This window comes from Etheostoma spectabile, chromosome 14 (genome assembly GCF_008692095.1).
Source record: "Etheostoma spectabile isolate EspeVRDwgs_2016 chromosome 14, UIUC_Espe_1.0, whole genome shotgun sequence".
NCBI lineage: Eukaryota > Metazoa > Chordata > Actinopteri > Perciformes > Percidae > Etheostoma > Etheostoma spectabile.
The window spans coordinates 7,698,655-7,703,930 of NC_045746.1; the positions used below are offsets into that span (position 1 = coordinate 7,698,655).

General features: G+C 40.0%; 1 protein-coding gene across 4 annotated transcripts in view; it reads right to left on the reverse strand.

Annotated features, from left to right (window-relative positions):
- Positions 1-3,861, reverse strand: part of sema4ab (sema domain, immunoglobulin domain (Ig), transmembrane domain (TM) and short cytoplasmic domain, (semaphorin) 4Ab) — a 42,642-nt gene extending 38,781 nt beyond the window's left edge. For 2 of the 4 annotated variants that reach the window (XR_004335051.1, XM_032536223.1), the window contains exon 1: positions 3,504-3,645. The gene's annotated coding sequence lies outside the window, so the exon portion shown is untranslated. Of the gene's footprint in view, positions 1-718; positions 965-3,503; positions 3,646-3,698 lie in introns of those variants that run through there. The other 2 variants (XM_032536224.1, XM_032536225.1) reach the window with 2 other exon arrangements.
- Positions 3,862-5,276: the final 1,415 nt, after the last annotated feature.

Below are 5,276 nucleotides of genomic sequence, written 5' to 3' on the forward strand. Positions count from 1 at the left end.
ACACAAATTTCCTTACTTTTTGTGCTAAGTTAATATGCCACCACGTATGTACAACACCTGCAAGCTTATAAGCAACATGTCACTCATGGTCTGACCTATTGTTCTGGTTCTGACAGACGCCACGTCCTACTTAACGTAGCAGGTACCATTTAATGTTCTGTCACTGGTTTACTCAGATATGTTTTGGCCACACCACTGACGGAGAAGAATAATTGAAACAAAAATGTGTGTGTGCGCGCGCGTGCTACAGGTTTGAATTATTTATCTTAGCTTTAGCTTCGTTGTCTAGCCGTATGTCATCACATATGACGAAACTGTGTGTTCTAGCTAACGTTACACTGTATGCAGACTATGTGCGTAGCACACACATAGCACATAGCAGCTAAGGTACAGCTCTCTGTAAACTAGCTAAACACGTGCACTGAATGGTTCCCGAAGTTAAGCTCCACAGTCCGGCACGAATCATGCTGCTCACGTGAGAGTACCGTTAACGTTAGCTTATTAAAACAAATACACGTGACGTGCTGTGGTGTGGTGTTTAAAGTGCTTTCAGTGACGCTACCATTGCTTCCCCTTAATGTGGTTGTAGGCTATTCTGGGGTCATTAGGTGCAACACGACGCCGTAAAACTTAAACAAGCCGTCATTAGCTAATGTAAATCTTCGAGACAAACAGCACTCATCGAACCGATGTAGAAAAGTGACAGTTGTAGTCTTACATCTCTGCAGCTGATTTCTTTCACCGCGTCGTTTCCTCTGCTTACTTCTTTGACGCTCTAGAAGACAATACGCAATTTTCAGCGTAAGTGTTTTTGCACCGGGAAAACTGAACAGAAGAAACGTGACCCGGGTCGGGGAAAACGCTGACCGCGGTGGAGTCTTTACTATAACAACAAAGCCTCAAAGCCCCTCCTCTTGGCATCTGAAGGGCCAGCGGGCTCCAGGGTCCAACATCCACCTAAGGGAAGCCAGACACAGCACAGCCATCCAAACAGCAGGGTCGGTGTCAAATATTTCACAGGCCCCAAGCACATCTGGTTATAGTCCCCCTCTCCGTGTATTATAGGTCAGTGTTTTAGTCAGTGAATAAAAATATGGCAGCTGTTGGGTTTTAGATAGATAAAACAATGTTAAAGTTCTGACAACAGTGTAGGGGAGCCAGGACAGTTGAAACACTTTTTAATTAAATGTAATTTACAAAGCAGTCGTATCACACTGAAAGCTAATAGACTAGTTCACTAGCAACCTGCACCTGTCATCTGTTAAATACAGTTGAATTTTCAGCTTTGAACAAAACCATTCAGGAGTTAGTACAGCAAAAGTGGGACGTGCAAAATGTTTCATCTGTCCCTTCTGGACAAAGGAAACAGTTTGGGGGGGACGAATGAAACATACAGTTTAAGCCATATACATTTCCCACAACTTTAATATTTTGCTATATATCATGAATGGTGCTTCCAAAAGCTGTTAATTTAGATAGATTGTTGCGTCTTTGAGAATGTCTGTTAACATTGCCTTCATCGTGAAGGGGTTATTGAAATATGCACTGTGGATGATTCAGCGATTATTATAGCTAGAACAGAATGTTTTTCCATTTATATCATGTTTCTACTGTGGAAAATGTCGTTTCACTAGGTTTTTACATGGGTTATGCCACTACACATCCAAATAACGCCCTACAGCCTGTCAGTCTCCTTAGGAGAACATGGGAAAAATCTACCCAGATATGGGCCCAAATATATTTTCATCCGTCTGAAACTGCTTTTCCATGTCTCATCTCCATAAATAATTGTACAACCACACATGTCCCGACATAGACATATGCCATTGTAGCCTGTTTTGCTTTCCATGTAAACTAGCATGCAGTAGCATGTCTTTTTTATTTATTTTTAATTTTTTTTCTTGCTAAAACTGCTGCTGGAATTTTCAATTTCCTTGCGGGGGAGTCATCCCAAAAGGATCAATAAAGAGAAGTCTAAGTCTAAGTATGAAAGTCTGGGATTGTGGAGAACACTAACTGGTCTACTGTATACACATGTAGTCAAACCTTTAAATGAAAAACACTCATTAATAATCAAAAAAGTGTAACTGCTAATTAAGTTTACTTTTGACCACTAAAACTTTTTTTATTGGCCGTAACTCAATAAAAGGAAATAACAGGAAGATATTTGGCCGATAGAAGGAGGTTAACATGCTCTATGTTTTCTCCTAAGGAAGTCTGTCTATCATCATTGCACTTGGAGAAAGCTGAAATGTTTCATCCGTCCCGTGTTTCTATTGTCCCAGCTCTCCCTTACTTTTGGCTTATGTTCCCTGCCGCTTATCAAATCAACTGACTAGCCTTCATTAGCATTCGACTGCCTCACACCAACCCAACCTTCTAAAAGAATTAATTACATCACATCTGGCGTTTAACATGCCCCACATGAAGGGTAACTGCTGTTCCAGCCTTTTGGGAGCCACCCCTGCTGTGTTGAGACTAGGTAAGAGATGTTTATCTCGGTAAGACTGAATAGAATTGACCCTGACATGATAGCTTTTTTTTTTAGCTGTTTTTGGGAGGAACCCCCTACGTGCATGTTGAATGTGTGACCTCCTCATCTGAGGCAATGAACACAGCCACTGAGATGCGCCCAACACGTCACCATGCCAACGACAGACCAATGAGAATGGGTTTGAATACACCAGGTGAAAAGGAATTCTGAAGCTTAGAATGATTTGGTACTCATCTCATGTGACTCCATCAGGGGGAAGCATGGATCAAGTTTGCTGCTGGCAGTGTTATGTTTTGTGTTTTATTGTCTTTGTCGTATCATTTGCATCATGCTGTTTCATTAAACCTTTGGTTTATTCTTCATTGGAACCCTAGCTTCTCTCTGTCCTCATCAATCCAAGAACACGTGTTAGCCGGCAACAACGGGACGGTTGTGGTTAGGAAGAGAATAACGCGGAAAGGAAAGTGCAACACGCCAGACGCGATCCCCTGTCTCCGGGGGGGAAGACCTGGGTTGCTTGAGACATCCCCCACCCCAACCAACGTCTCTGCGCGGCTTTTCAATACTAATTGCTACCACAATCATTCTGTGATCACAAAATAGGCTTCTCATTCATATAAATTACTTTAAAATTGGCAATGAACACACAAAAAAACCATTAATGGGATCTCTACACAAAGCAATAGATTAGATAACGTGACAATTTCACGAACTGCCATGAGACTGGGCTGTGCATACACAGTAATGCATAATAAAACTTGTATGATAAACAAATAAACCTGCAGTTTTGTTCTGACAATGGTCCTTATGTGTAACATATGTGTAGCTGAACAACACATCTAAAATATTTCCATTTGATAGATGTTTCACTCACTAAAAATAGCTGCAATACAGTACTAATGCAATGTAGCCTATGTAATCCTATCATACAGCAAGGATAGTGTTTTTAAGAAGAGAAAGGTGATTGCAAGGCTGACACCAATGGCTTCAGTGAGTAATCTGTATGTACCTGTTGGGTATCTTGTATCTTATTTTAGTTGATTTCCGTCTGGACATTTAGCTGAAGAATCTTCTGATGTTTGGCTCCACAGTCTCCCGCCAGGTTATGTCCTCTGCTCAGACAAAAAAAAAGAAAGAAAACAGATGCAACTTCATGCACAGCTTCAGTTTTAAGGTCCTCTGTTGATTAAAATGTCTGTTTTACCTGTCATGAGACACCATTACAAAAGCAGAGTTCAGAAGTAATTCCAGTACCAAATTTAGGTTCAAAACTATGGCATATAAAATTAGACTTTTACAGAATTAGTCATAGACAGGCTTCAGTGTGTGCGCAGCAGGGAAAGGAGTGATGGCTAATACAGAGAAAAGAAGATTGGAGAGGATTAGCAGTGACCTGAAAACAGCCATGTGGTAACAGGCTGTACGCTCCCCAGAGTCAAACATGAAGCCTCTGGTACACAGGTTGATGTGTTGAGCAATGAGCATATCATGAGACAAGTATTATGATGTCTATCATCTGCTCTATGGTGGCTGTACGACTAGAAAAACAAGGCAGTGACATTTCAGGAGGTTTTGTTAGGAAGCTGTGAAGGCAGCAGGTTTTCATATAAAGTTTGTAGTCTGGGTTGTCACTCCCCGATGTAAGTTGAGTGCAGATTTGAATCGTGCATGCGTCACTTTGGGACAAGTAGCATACAAGATGCTAACGAGAGATTTCTGTAATGTCAATATAGTAAAAATGGACCTACTTAACAAAGTTCGTTCACTGCTGGCTACAAGTTAACAAGAAAATACAACAAAGGCTGTCACTGGAATGGTGTTTTTAGCTAACGTTAGCAATCAAACAACCAGAGATAGCTAAAACGTTTTTGAAATTCCTGCTAGCTTAGCTACAAGCTAGCAATCAAACACAACAAAGGCTGTCACTGGAATGGTGTTTTTAGCTAACGTTAGCAATCAAACAACCAGAGATAGCTAAAACGTTTTTGAAATTCCTGCTAGCTTAGCTACAAGCTAGCAATCAAACACAACAAAGGCTGTCACTGGAATGGTGTTTTTAGCTAACGTTTGCAATCAAACAACCAGAGATAGCTAAAACGTTTTTGAAATTCCTCCTAGCTTAGCTACAAGCTAGCAATCAAACACAACAAAGGCTGTCACTGGAATGGTGTTTTTAGCTAACGTTAGCAATCAAACAACCAGAAATAGCTAAAACGTTTTTGAAATGATTCCAATCTTCTGTTATTGTTTGGAATGGTAAATGTTTATTACTTCATGGGTTTCAGGAATTTCAGTATGACATGTTATGCCGTACAAACCATTTAAATCTTAGCATGCGCAACTCAAATCTGCACTGGACTCACATCAGGGAGCGATAAGGGTTACTAGTCAATCTTTTTGTCAGACTACACGCATTTAGGTGCAATTCAGCGAGTGCAACAACTGATAAGTGTGTGTCTGTGTACCCACGCGCGCGTGCTAAGATGTGAAGATTTGCTGGTATTATTTAATTTAATTATTGTTTACATTATTTGGTGGCTGATTTAAAAAAAGAAATCTATCCAATTTATTACTTAAAAAAATAATTAACATATTAATCCATAAGGACATAAATTAGCTGCATTGCTAAATAGTTAAAAATAACAACAATAAAATCCTGCTTTTACATTAATGCTTAACCATTAATAATCTCTATCACTGCACATGGGTAGGAACTTTTAATGACATTTTGTTTCTTTAGAGGTTAAAAACAGGTTTAAAACTTGCCCTGTTTAAGCCTGTT